Below are 14192 nucleotides of genomic sequence, written 5' to 3' on the forward strand. Positions count from 1 at the left end.
AGAAAATCTAATAGCGCCGACGTTTCGGGTTCCGTCTCATGTCAACGCGAAGACCCGAGAAAATTTTATTCACCACATTATTATGCCGAGGAGTCGCGACTACTCCACCCAATTTTATATCATGACACGATGAAAAAAGTAAAGTCAGGAATGAAGAACGGCAGACCGGGAGTGATGCATTCTCTTAAGCTACGAAGAGGAGTTTTAGAATGGTCTGCAGCGACGAGGTAGTGCGCTCCCTTTAACGGGGCCTAGGTGGCGCCGACGAGAGGACTGCAGGGTGCCGGGGTTGTTGGGGGGAAAGGTCGTCGGATGCGGGGTGGAGCGTTAGGCGGGGCGCCACCGATTCCTAGCCGCTCCTCGTTCTTCACCCCAACCCCCCCTATCATCCTCACAACGTTCCCCGCTTCCTCAGTCTTCTACGGGCGCGGTAAGCGAAAAGCCGCGTTCTTGCATGCGATCCCTGGCACTGCCTAGACATTAGGGAAGAACGGGTCGAGTATCGTATACGAAAACGTTGTTGTAAAACAGAGAGATGGGATTTTTGAATTGGCACGTTGCCTTCAGTTGTGGTTTCACGAGCGTTGGACCTGAGTTCATAACCCAGCGGAGGCGTCGGATTGGCACGGTGCCTTGAGTAGTGGATTCTCGCGTGTTGGGCCCGAGTTCTCATCCCCGCGAGGGTGGTGATCTGATTTATTCAAATGCACCGTGAGGGCTGTGCCTTGAAAAAGACTCGCGGTCTGCCGGTCTGAATTGCATTGTTTCCAGCCTCGTGTTTCGTCGATGGCTTGCCACCCTCTTCCTCTCCATATTTCATTCCTTTCCTCATGGCGTGATATGTCCATTCGCGGTCTAAGGACTTGAATTGCGTGGCAATTAGCCAGTGTAGATGGGGTAGGAACTCGAGCCGAAGTTGGCGAAAGAATAAGTCTAGCTTGGAATCTCTCCAGCTGAGATTAAATTCGTGGACTCCACATATTTATGCACTTATTCTTCCTCCATCCCTAGGGTCTCCATATTTGGCAAAGCCTTCTGTTTTTCATTTCAAAATTCCGCCTGAATAAATGATAATAACATCACGGATACCTTATTTTCGTCTTTCGGATTAGCGTGGTACTGGATGCTCTGTTTTCCCACGGAAGAGGTCAAGGTCGAATGCTGTCGATTTACGTTGTCTCTCCTGAATCCTCGACAAGCAAAGTATTCGAGAGTGGACAGCACGACTTATGTAGTCTGATCAGTGGCACTTTTTGGTTGAACCAAAGGGAATCATATGACTGCTCGTCTATCACCATATCTCACTCACCCCTTCTCGATTCCAAAATTCGTAGAGTCTATAATTTTTATTTAAATTCGTGGTGATTATGAGAATGGTGGCGTTTGAAGGACTCCTCGGTGGACCTTCCCCTTGTGGGCTGCAGTTGGCAACACGGCTGGACACAGCTGGCGGTATCCTGTGTCCCTGCATCATCCTTACTTCTGGGAAGGTGAGTGCTATTCCGCTCTTTCACCTTATACCACGAAGTCCTCAATCGTTTCAACAGGGGACTACGGAATAATTTACGCAATATAGCCATGATGCATGCATGAGATCGCATAAATTGGGCATAAATATCACATTTATAAGATAAAAATATATTGTACAAATTGATTTTATCTATTCTAACCATCATTTGACATTATACCTTGATAATTCATACCCACACTACTTGTATTGGCTCTCAAATAAAACACGCGGAAGAGAAAGCAGTAGGTGATAGTAGGTGAAAAATGGGAATTATTTGTGAATCCAAGTAATGAAAACATAAGTGAGTGGCGAGGGAAGATGAAATTGAAGAGCTTCGAAGTCGTTGGGATCACCGCGGTTCCATTAGTCTTCGTTTTAATTAATCATTGCAATGTAATTTTTGACTTCCTTGATTTTTCAGTTCGTTATATATGAGCTTTCAGGATATTTCCCCCTTACTTGGCACACACTTTTGACTACCTTTGAGATTTATGGCTATAGCATTTGTAAAGCTATTATTTCTGAAAGACGTATTTTGTCGAATTTTTAAATGTGGCCTACACTACGTAATATTATTTGAAAAAGTTGCTCCATTAGAACCGGGGAATACTTAGAGTGTGAAAAAATAAAAAATTGGGCAATAATGGAGAATGTTTTTAGTTAATGTCCCCTTAATTATTTCCGCACGACTAATTTTTACGCCCCTGTGTCATTGTGCTGTGATATACCGATAATCTGTGCCTTATAGTTGCTAGCATTTTTCACTATAATTTGTCTTCCCTAATGCAATTTTTAGCAGAAATAATTGAAATTAGGTCACGTTTTAAACGAATGTACATGGGCGTACCCAGAATCAAAACTAGCAGGGGGGCAAAACTAGATGTGGTCGTTCAAGTTGTAACTTTTTTGCATAGAAAAAGTTAATGAAACGAAAATTGCAAGGAAATTATAACAGCAATTTATTAGTTTTTACAATAACTTGCTTGAAAAAATAATGATTTTTAATTTAGTTCCCCGTCTTATAATAATATCATTTTTCTTCTATAGAAAATTTGTTCAATACTTTTGTTTTGAACTCAATTTATTTTCGCTTCTAGGGGGGGAGCAGTTTCTCCCCCCTGACCCCCGCTGGGCACGCCCATGCATGCGTATAAAGAATATTTTTTAGGTTCGTTGCACTTCGTCCGGCGGGACGTTACCATAGAAATCGGAGCAAGAACGGATTGATTACAGGGAGAGTAGGTGGCTTATTGTGTTTCCCGCGTTACGGTGTCAATGTTGTTATTTTCCGTGTGCCGATCGCGTGCCTAGCAGGTGGAGTAACCTGCCACCTCTGTTTATAATCCGATGCGCTCATCTCCCCTCCCCCTACAAATTTTCACCCCCCTCCTTCTACCCCTCCTCTCTGCCCCACTTCTTCCCCTCATGGTGCATGCTTTGGTTCATAAACACATTCCCCCTCTCCTCCCTCCTTTCCCTCCCCTCGCTCTCTTTCCGGCACGCTATTACTTGCCCGAGGGACAGGTGGAATCCCGAATCGAACCGGCCTCGTGACCTAGAGAGTGAAATTATTTGGGAATGAAGGTTGTTTAGGAATTGCTACACAATTTCTGGGCTTGTTTTCATAATAACTTTCGCCTGGCCAAATTTAGGGATTGCTTACTCCCTGAGTTAAAGTGCCACCGAAATTTGGTGGTACTAAAGAAAAGTGCCATCGTCAATGAAAGAAATATTTAACACTTTATAAAAAAACAGTACGAATTTTCTATTTTATATTTAAATTTAATCTTTTTAATAAACCAGAAAGGCATTATTTGATGGTTATAATATTCTAATACATTATATAAAGGTTTTAAAAAAATGTATTACCTATAGTAGGTAATTTTTAATCCGGTCTACATTCGCTTTTTTCGCCCGCGGAGAAAAAGCCGATAAATATGCCCCTGACACTTAAGACAGTTAAGGGCACTAGCCTTTAGGAAAAATTGGAAGGGAAACAATATGGTTGGTAAATCAAGTCGCGTACTTTGACGATGCCGTTCCGAGGAGTGTGCCGGCGAAGCCGGTCGTGGCGCAGCCAAGGGTCCGCTTCTTTCCCCCACTTTGGGGTCAGATTACTTGTATAAAAATCCTTCGAGCATCCACAAAATAAGACGGCGAAGCCGGATCCGGAGTTTATAAGGGGCGTAGCCCCTCAACAAGCGCGCGCGGAGCGCGGAGGCCTATATATCATGCTTGCATGGGCGGATTTAGGGGGAGGGGTGCGGGGGCACTTGCCCCCCTCTCTCCCGGACGCTAAAGAAATTGACAAGATATTTAATACGGTTACCTTTACGTTCGTTTTATTTTGTATATTGCGGAGCCTTAGTCATTTAATTCCTTATTAATAGCTTTGATGTTAAAATATAGAGAATATATCGCATAGTATTGATGTATGTCGTTTTTAATCTCAAATATAAGAAGACCGTTTGTCTGTCAAATCATTGTGCCTCCCCAGAAAAACTTCTGGATCCAGCCTTGCATGCTCAAGAAGATGTCCCAGTTTGAATGTGGATATGTGTAACGTGATAATAGATAGAGTAGCCTATTTAGTCAAGCCAAATTGATTATTTTTTCGTTTTTAATGATAGCACAGCTTTTTTTATAAGGCAAAGCGCCAAGTGACCTACTTTCTTTACTGTTCCAACTAAAAATCGCGATATTCCAGGTTCCATATATTTCCATACGCTTTTCAAAAACGGTATACTTCTCTAGTTGTTTTTTCGTGACGTTGATTCTTGTTTTATTTTAAATCTTACACCAAAGATTTTTCGAAAATATTCGTCGTGCAGACAGTGCTATATTTTATTCCCTGGCATGATGGTAGAGTATTTTTGTGTTTTACTTATACGTATTTTGAAATATGATTTTTACTGCGGTTTCTCGTGTTATATATGTAAGTAGTTATTTTGCTGCCTGGGTCTGGATATCTCCAATAATTCATACGAATTAGTCACGCAATGCTAAGTAAGTTTCTACTTGCAGAGGGAAACATACTTCGTCTTCCATTGAACAATTGTGCCCCTCTGTTCCCTCGACAACCTGTTTTGGTATAACTATCAGTGTTCTACCTTTTGGTTTTATTTGTTATCTTGCCATTTCAACGGCAAATATTTTTATACGTCTATGCTACAGTATATGAGTAAGTATCATTCACCTGATCGGTGAAAAAGATATTTGTGGAAGCGTGGAAGAAAATAAGTTCGAATCCTGGATCATGTTGATGTTTCATTTCTGAATTCCTTTTTTTCTCTACAAGCCGTAAATTTAAGTCAGTGTTGCAATGTAATAATTTTACTGTAAATAGGTTTTCTAATAATTTAGTTCAGCTCTTCTGGCCTATCGTAAATTTGCGTTTTATATTATTACGCTGATTAAAGTCGTTTAATTAATGATTTTTGCATGAACACTTCGAATAAATCGTGTCTGGGGTTTATGCGTTCACCTACTTCTCCAAATTCATGGTTTTCAAACACATTTCTGTCCTTGAGGTCGATGTTAACTCTGAGAGCTTCTGCACTAGAGAATTCCCATAGCAGGGAAAGCTTTCGCATATTAAGGCTACCGCTACCTCCCACGGCTCCCATCAGTATGATGAAGGGAAGAATCTACCATAGAGAGTAAAGATATACTAAATTCTAGGCTCTTTTATTGATTACCCCTTTGAGGTTTGCCGCTGCTTTCTTTTTTTGCGTATATCTCATTGGAAAAGACTGCATTTTCATAATTTGAGCAGAAAGCATTTGGAGGAGCTATGAAAATATTTTCGAAAAGTAGTGAAAGTCCTTTGTGGAATCTAAATGGACCGTGGCCAATTATTGGGGGGAAAATATTAAGTAAAGTTGGCCTCCTAGTATTTCATGGAGTAAATCGTATCTTTCGTTTTTTTTGTCGTTGCCCATGTTTTTTCATTAACAGGAATATAATTATCTCATTTAGGTTTTAGATTTTTCTCCAAGTATACAGGCTGTTGCCGGAGAACTCTGCAATACTTCAGGAGAATATTTAGTAACGTAGGTATTTTAAAATATTTTTTGTCAATAAACATGCGGTCGCAATTCCTTAGTTACTGAGCTGTAGCAACACAAACATTGTTTTGGATGCACTTTGGAGTTACCATGAAAATGGTTTTCCTTGGGCATCCAGCCTTTTCGGCACCATATTTTATGCTCTAGATTTTTATGTACATTAAATAATAAAGGTGGGACGTAAATGTGCTATTATAGTTGTGTGAAACATTAACCATTGAGCTTAACTAAACGAGAGCTTTAGGCGAGTATCAGCAATACGATTGCGCATTATCACCCATTTTGTGATCAATTGTTTCAGGCAATTAAAATCATAAATATTCGTCCAGCATTAATGATTTCATGTCGTCAAAAATCCATAGTATTATAAAAAAATAGTAGAAAAAGTTGGAAACCCAAGAAAAAATGTTTTCTTGGTGACTACATAGTGCATCATAAAAATGTTTACGTTGCTATAGCTCAGTAATTAAGAAGTTGTGACTGACCCTACGTTTATTGATAACAACGCTTAAAACTGTCTCCCCTACGACCTCGTGAAGATTGCAGATTCCTCCTGAAACCTCGTACCTATAGAGCGTTTCATTCGTGCTGATACAGGCCAGAAATGGAATGCATTGAATTTCAGCATGCTTGCTCGGTGAGCCTTATGTTTGTCGCAACTAATGTTGCTCTAATTAAAAGGAATTGATGGAATGTATTGCCCCACTTTTAATTGCGGCCTACTTGAGGTACGGCTCCCTACTTCATTTGACACCTGCAATTGTTTCTTTTTTCTCGCCCGAGTTTATTATATCTGGCTATCCTAAGCGGTGATGATGGGGTCGCACATAATTTAGTTATCAGCTCTTCTTCCGGTGTCATTCGAGGGAAGCTATATTTGCTTGTAGTACATACTCGATCCGATAGTGGATAGGCCGGAGGAGAAGTTTAACTCCGATTGTGAACCCCTGCCGACATCTCGATTAAACGCAATCGAGCCGTTTCGTCTTTATACTTCAAAAGAACAAGTCCCAACATAACAGCAGCAAGTTAAACTTTTGAAGACGCGTAATTCTGAAAGCAGGTTTTAATAACCATCTTCTCACCTCAATAGTTTATTAAAATATAATGTAATGTCCGAGCAAAAAGCTTGCGGATACGCCTTTTGTTTTATTCCAAACAGTTACAGTTAACTTCCGCAATATTATCCGTCGACTGTTATGTCACCCAAAATTTCTTGCGGAACAAACTTTTTATTTAAAATTGATAAATTGAAGTAAATTCAACCATAACATTAGCCAGAAGGAAAATTTTTTGAAAATTTAAAAGACCAAAAACTCATTTAAATCCCAAACAAGAAAAAAATAGACCTTTAGATGAAATGTTAGGCACATGTAAGACCACTTATCTCGTGCTTTCTTTGTTTTTTCATTCGCGTTTTTACGAACGCTTAGCAAAAGAATGAACTTGGGGCGGTTGTGTCGCGAAATTAGTGCCCATAATTTTGTGGCCTCCATCCTCTAGTCGCCATATCGTTCGGTATGGCACATATGTTACGTATGCAAAACACGGCGAGCCGAACCCACCAGCTTTTCCTTTACGCCTCGCCTATTTTCTCTCTCTATTCTTTCTCTCTCTCTTTCGCTTTCTCTCTTTCTCTACTCACGCCATTCCACATTCCCCTAACGCCTGGCACCGACCCAGGTCGCACCCTCACTTTTGAAATTGGGGTGTGGGAGCTTACCGTGTGCGATGCGGATTGACTCGATAGTCGATATGAGAGCAAATGGTTGCCTAAACGACCAGGTGACTCCAACCCTCGGACTTCGGCTCCAACGTCATAAATAAATTTTGTAGCGTATCCACCCATCGTTTCTGTGACCGCTAAACCGATTCTTTTGCTTTAAAACTGAGCGTATTGCTCCCCTCCCTATTTTTCAAGCTTTTGAAATGTTAAATAGAATATTCGGTTATTAAATCAATGGTTCGCGAGTTCTAGTCTTGCAACGAGGATATGATAGATTCGAAAATAATAATTAAAGATGAGAGCAGAAATATTGACTGGACTTTGAGAGTTTTTAAGACGATACGATCCGTGTCATGACGGAGTCATGCCATTAAGCCAACCCGCAATTTTTCTTCTATGGAGTTTTAGGAAATAGTTAGAAAAAGACTAACCTTTTTGCGTCCGTTCTCATTCTTATACTAATGAAAGAACGGATAACTCTGGATTTGATTAATTTTTATTAAAATTTTTAATCAGGAGCGTAATAATGGTAGCTACCAGTCAGCAGTAGCATTTGTATCTACCAATTTTCTGCATAAATAAATTACCTACTGCCTATCTTTGCAGATGATTTGTGACTAACTATTTTGTTATGAAACACTAAATAGCACATTACAAAAGTTTCGAAAGAAGAAACATTTTCGCAACGTGCTGTTAATGCCTCGGACTCAACGAATTGGGATTCTACTTCATGTAGCGGTAACTCGTTTACGTCATTCTTTTGAGGCTCATTCTTGATACTTTGACTACGTATTCGGAGGGATAGTGGTTCAAATCTGAGTTTAATCGTGGATAAAAGGCGATGTCGTATATTTCTCAGAACATGGTATGTGCCGTAAAACTCGATGCCACCCGAATGATACTCGCTTGTCTCCGCATGGTGTACGAATATCTCCCGCGAACGGATTATTTGGAGGTTACCTATATCCTTTCCTGTCGAAACTATGCTCAGTGTTGAAACACGGAGTGAAGTGAGTATATAATATTCCGTATCGACTACAGAATTGTACCACAGAACTTTGGGCGCACTAAATGTTTGTATTAGGGATTAAGTTACACGAAAAAGCACTCATCTTTGACCTGAATAATAGTAAACCTTTCGTTGCGCATATCGAACCGATGACCTTTCTGGGACGGCTTTACCCCACTACCGCTGAGGTCGGTAAAATGCTAGCAGGCTGATTGAATAACTTAAAGGGCAAAGGCTTTCTATCATCCTCTTTCCTCTGGAATTCGTCATACTAGCTCGAATTTATTTGGATTATGAAATATATTGAAATTCATCACACTTGCGTAGTTTTCGATACTGAGCAATGCTATTCTAATGTGCCATACCATCAATTGTTCTATCTAATTATATTTTTAGCTCTTAACAGTGCGCACATTTGTGTATTCCTAATCTAGTCTCTGTTGATATTGGTCATTTTTTAATTCTATTATAGAAGCAATGATTATTTATTTTGAATGCTTATGCTGGTTGAAATGTTGAAACTTTCATCAATAACTTCCCTTTGACAGAAATATGTTATAAATGGCATTATATCCACCAGAAAAATTAAGAGGTGCTAACTACCATAACAGGTAGTTCAACAGTTATTTGATGAAAATATCCTTCTTGGTCTATGATATGCTAATGCTCACGTAACTCATTAAATTGCAATGCCCTTTGCATAACAGCAATTCCTAAGACTAATAACACTTCCCATATCTAATAGTCACCTCTTCTATCTACCAGTCCCAACTTAAGGAAACGAGGCTGTCTGAAATTGAATCGAAATTCCATTGGTAGATACTTGCGCAAAATATGGAATTTTTTCCCTTGTTTAACATTAGAGTTTACTTTTGATTAGTGGAACAAGAAGTTCTTTTGATGCGAACGCCCCCTGTTATGGTAGTTAGTACCATTACCATTTATCCGAAGGTGGCTTGAGGACACGATTTAAAAACTACAATGCATTTTGCTCTAGAATAAAGTCACATATAAATTGCATTTGATAATTCGGACCCGATCAAATATCAGATAATATAATGGAAAATAAATATATCTGCTCTGATTTTAAAATAATAAAATTAATTCTATACATGTCAAAGCTACTATTGTGAAATACAGCAGGCATTAGTATATAAAAGTGATATTATATTGTTAAAAGTGGTCATGAATCACCATCAGCGAAAATAGTTTTCATTTCAACTTCACTATGCTATTTTACATTTGATGAAGTGGAGCAGGCCTTCATTTGCATCGCGTCATCCAGTGTCAAGCAGGTGCTACAGAGAATAGTGTGTTGTTTTGATACTTCCGGGCGCGAATCTAACGTAGCCGAGCGTATTGCTGATAGCATTTGATTTTTAACAGGAACTGTATCGCTGTTTCCATATGTTACCTTAATTCGCATTAGAAAGCGCGGAGGACAGAGCGAAGCCCACAAGAAATACGCTAACAGTGTAAAGCTCATTTAGCACCTCCAGTTGAGATGGTTATGAAACCTTCCCCTTCTTCATTAAGCACTAAAACTCGTGATAAATATATGCATGCGTTTACGTCATAGCACGCGAACCTCCTCGAAGCATGTTGTGAAGCTTTACGGCGTCGCCGTATTTTAATTATGCAATGCCAAGGAGTAATTGGTTTGCGTTACAGTAAGTTCGAGCGTTTAAAAGAGAGTTTGGTAAAAACGAAATGCGTGCGTCATAAGCTTGAGTTTTTCAACCTTGGGTTTGTTTGGAGATACATTTTTTTAGCGTATAGGAGTGCCTTCTCGGATCGTTGTTTAATCTCATGCTAGTGGCGCTGGACTGAGTTTTCCGAATTTCAGTGACTTAGTACATGGTTATTCAACATTGTGATTTGCTCTTCTTGGTCAATAAGTTCAATGGCATCCCAAAATCATTCCGTTCATTTAAATGTGATTTGTTGCTTATAAATGAGTATTTTCAAAAATAAAAAGTAATTTTCAACCCATTTGTCCATTCTTGCAGATATAGTTATAATAATTTTTACATTTTGATAATTGAATTGCATGAATTCTGTGTGATTATTTCTGTTGAAAAAATGTCCCTATTTTGTAAAAAGACACTTGTGGTTACGGTCTTGTGAAAAATAAATTAATAAATATAAGGCAAAAAAATTAGGAACATATTCGATGAAATACGCGACATTTGTTTCTCTATTAGGTTGGTTTTTTTTACAATAAGTCTCCACACTATCCTCTTCGGTGTTAGAAATGTGAAATGGCCACATTTTTTTAACCTCAGAAACTACATAATATTCCTCAGTCGCTTTAAAAATATTAATCATTGCGCATTACATCAATATTTTAATCCTGATAAATGGATGATATCCTTAGCGTCATTCCTACATTTGATGGTAATGCAAATTGGATGAACTTATTTGTTTGTTTGAGGCAATTCGAGTGTTCAAATTTAATTCCGAAAATTATGTCCGTTTAAAAAAATTCATTACACTTAATAAACTTTTCTTGTCATCTCTCCACCGTCCACTTTTTTCAGTGATGTAATACTGCGTCTCCATGACAAGAAATAAAATTTTCTCTCTTCTAAAGTATTTTCAACAAGGTCATGGCGTGCTGGCTCACTCCGTTAACCTTTAGTTATCCTAAAGTGCACGAAACCATATTACCGAGAAGTATTAACGCACCAGATAAGCAAGGAGTGCTAATCTGGCAAATGCACTTTCCAAGACCTTATTATTTCTACTTTAACTAGTTTTATTCTCAAATAAGGCGAAATAACTTCGAATATCATGATCATATCATAAATTAAAGAATGGCATGATATTGTTTGCTTTTAAATTCTCAAAGAAGCTTAAGCCGTTACCTACTTCATATAATGGAGGGTATTTTTAATCAACCATCTCTGTCCTGTTTAAGGCGTCAACGGGAATTTCAAGAGCTAACACAGCGCTCGAATTGCTAACTCTTGTAAAGCTTGGAGCACATACATTGACCAAACGGGCAAGAAGTTTTCTGTCATACGTAATTATCATGAAAATTGCTCCACTACTAGCTAACCAATAGTCTGTGTCCCCTAAGCATCTACTGTAATGCAATCATACAATTAATTCTATGCAGAGATATTTCGCATAGAAAAAGAAACGAAGAATTTTTTTTTAATCCAGAACAATACGAAGTATTTATAGCTCAAAATAACAGTCACATTAACGTAGTGTGTATTATTTTATTTTATTGGCAATCACCTTTTATGGATTTTTAAATTTTCAAAATGTATGTTAATCTTCGTATGCATTAATCTCATTGTGTTGACGCCACGGTTGGCTATGAGTGTAAGTTTGCCTCAGTAAGAATTGAGATCTGCTAGGATAGTGTAGGAAAATCATTATATTTCATCTAGTTTTTCGGTCTTGTCGAACCAATGTATCCATCGTTGAAAGGCATGAATTAAATGTGCAGATCTATTACCAAAATTCTTTTCCTTTCAGCTTAACCTCAGTTTTTGTCTTGCGATTTAACTACACTGGGATGGGACTCATAAGAGGAAGATTAACTGAAGATGAATCCTGGCAGCTAAAGCTCTTTTGTCACGTACATATCTTTCAATTTAAATTATATTCTAGGACTTAAGCATTACGTAATTTTGGAATAAAAAAATTTTATTTGTCCGCGGGAACAAGATATACATGTTATTTGTAATAGCCAAAAATTAAGATCTGGTTGTCCCTATTTCATTTGATTATGTTCTATACATCTAAAATTATTATTTGAGATAAATAACGGGTGAAGATAACTCCAATATTGAATGAAATCTGCACAATTGAGGGTACCGTAAATCTTAAGATAAACAACATAAATTCCGTGTCAGCATTTCGGATTTAATCGCTGGTTACTCGATTACCGAATGATTTTCTTTTTAAAGCTTTTTTTCTGATAAATTATCCAGTCCAGCCTGTCATTACTAATTTACGGCTGTTGTTATCCCGAAGTTGGTATTGATTCAGCAAGGTACACCCTAGATCCCACACGGCATTCAAAATTCATGCATTCAAAACCGCGTAGCGTTTCTCCCAGATGCCAACGGATTCCACAGCGCACAAAGCTGTTAGAATTGTACGTACATAATTGTAGCTATATTTATAATCCTAACTTGAGCAAAAACAGGTTTAAATTTTTGTGTTCAGGAGCACGCATCCATTTACAGAAATACCATTCATTTTCATTTTCAAATATACTAGATTACTTCTAACTTATGTGATGAGAAAATACTGCTACTGGAGGAGGCATAGCAATTTCTGAATGAATTGCCATTTTCATCTATAAAGGTACTTAATTTTGTCTAGTATTTTTACTATACACCTACGCCTTTATCCTAATAAATCTCTCTCGTAAACTTCAACCAACAAATCACCCTTTGCTAATTGCCTAAGTTTCGTAGTACGAAAAGTAAGTTATTGAGGAGGGCTCAATGACCTAGAAAAGATAATTAAGAATGACAGTTAAATTAAAATCGAAATTTCTTTGAAAGGTAACACGCTGCTGAAGCAAGGAGAGTGAAAACCTCATCGACTAGATATTATAGTGTAAAAGAATACTAGCGCAGTATGACCTGCTGCATTAATTGCATTTGAAACCGTTGTAGACCATGATAAATCAAGGTGAGAATAGGGTAGTTGTAATTAAGACTTGGGTTAACACGAAGTCGGGGAATGTGAGGTGGCAAGAAAAAAATGGAGGTGCTTCAAATAGTTTTCAAGGAGAAAATACTGATGTAAGAGATAAGCTAGCGGTTTAGTGTTAGCGGTTAGATATTTGGGAAACCCACAGAGGAAGTGGTTGAAACTAAATGAAAGGACGAGTTATTCCCAAATTCCTCACTGCAGGATGAATCCTATTTACACGAGATGGAAGACGGAATTAACCACTGATAAAATAGAAGAAGGGGTGTTTTCTGCGGTAAAAAATATGTTTGATTTTATGCCTTGTAGGTGACGAAAATATTCCTCTTCCAAATGTATCACTTATGAAACAAAATTTCGTTTATAATATAAATATAAAAGGAATAATTATGTACCTATTGATGAAATTAAATCCTTAGAGAATTTGGTAGTCTTTGGTAACCATCATGGATATTATTGCACGTCTTTCTCATGGGTCGATGTGTAATGGTCCCTCGGATACCACACATATATGATTGCCATCCTATTGCACTGGTAATATTCCGTTTACGGCCTCCATGGGTCATATGGGGTTGCAATAGTTGATATTTTGCTACCGATTCTGTTATATGACATAAGAAGCATATCAAACTGAAATGATGGCAATGAAAGCCATCAGAAGTGCATATACCTACCTCCCATCAAGCCTTTCCATCGTTCGTAGAAGTAGGCTCGTCGACTGTAGCCCGCCTACAGTATCTGGTGGACAGACTCATTGGCTAGAAAAAATATTCTCGCAAATCTACTTCTTGCTTTATATCCACCGATTTTCAAATACAAATGTATCGGTTCTTGTAAATACATGAGTGGGTTGGAAGCCAAGGGGTACTAGTGATTTCTCTTTTCTATACAGAGTTAGGTACAGTAATTAGCTACAGAAAACAAACGAGATGAATTAGATGCTTAGTAGTGCATTTGATTTTCCACCTGATGTCAGCACATAATAGAGACTCACTCATTTCCCTTTGAAACCAGGTTTTTGTGTATTTATTCTAACTTTAACTTTAACTAACTCCGTTGAGAATCACTTGTACCCCTTGGTTTCCAGCCCACTCATATGACATCATTTCGGATTATTGGAATTGAAATTAGGTAAAATGAGATAGCTGTCTATTGTCTGATTTCAATCCCACGGCCGCATTTAGGAAAAAAGAAGTAGGC

At 38.3% G+C, this 14192-nt stretch overlaps 1 protein-coding gene across 1 annotated transcript in view; it reads left to right on the plus strand.

Moving 5' to 3' along the window:
• Positions 1-431: 431 nt before the first annotated feature.
• Positions 432-14192, plus strand: part of LOC124163207 — a 223491-nt gene continuing 209730 nt past the window's right edge. Inside the window, exon 1 of the mRNA XM_046539940.1 lies at positions 432-1490. The gene's annotated coding sequence lies outside the window, so the exon portion shown is untranslated. The remainder of the gene's footprint in view (positions 1491-14192) is intronic.

The sequence above is a fragment of the Ischnura elegans genome, chromosome 8 (assembly GCF_921293095.1).
Source record: "Ischnura elegans chromosome 8, ioIscEleg1.1, whole genome shotgun sequence".
Classification (NCBI taxonomy): Eukaryota; Metazoa; Arthropoda; class Insecta; order Odonata; family Coenagrionidae; genus Ischnura; species Ischnura elegans.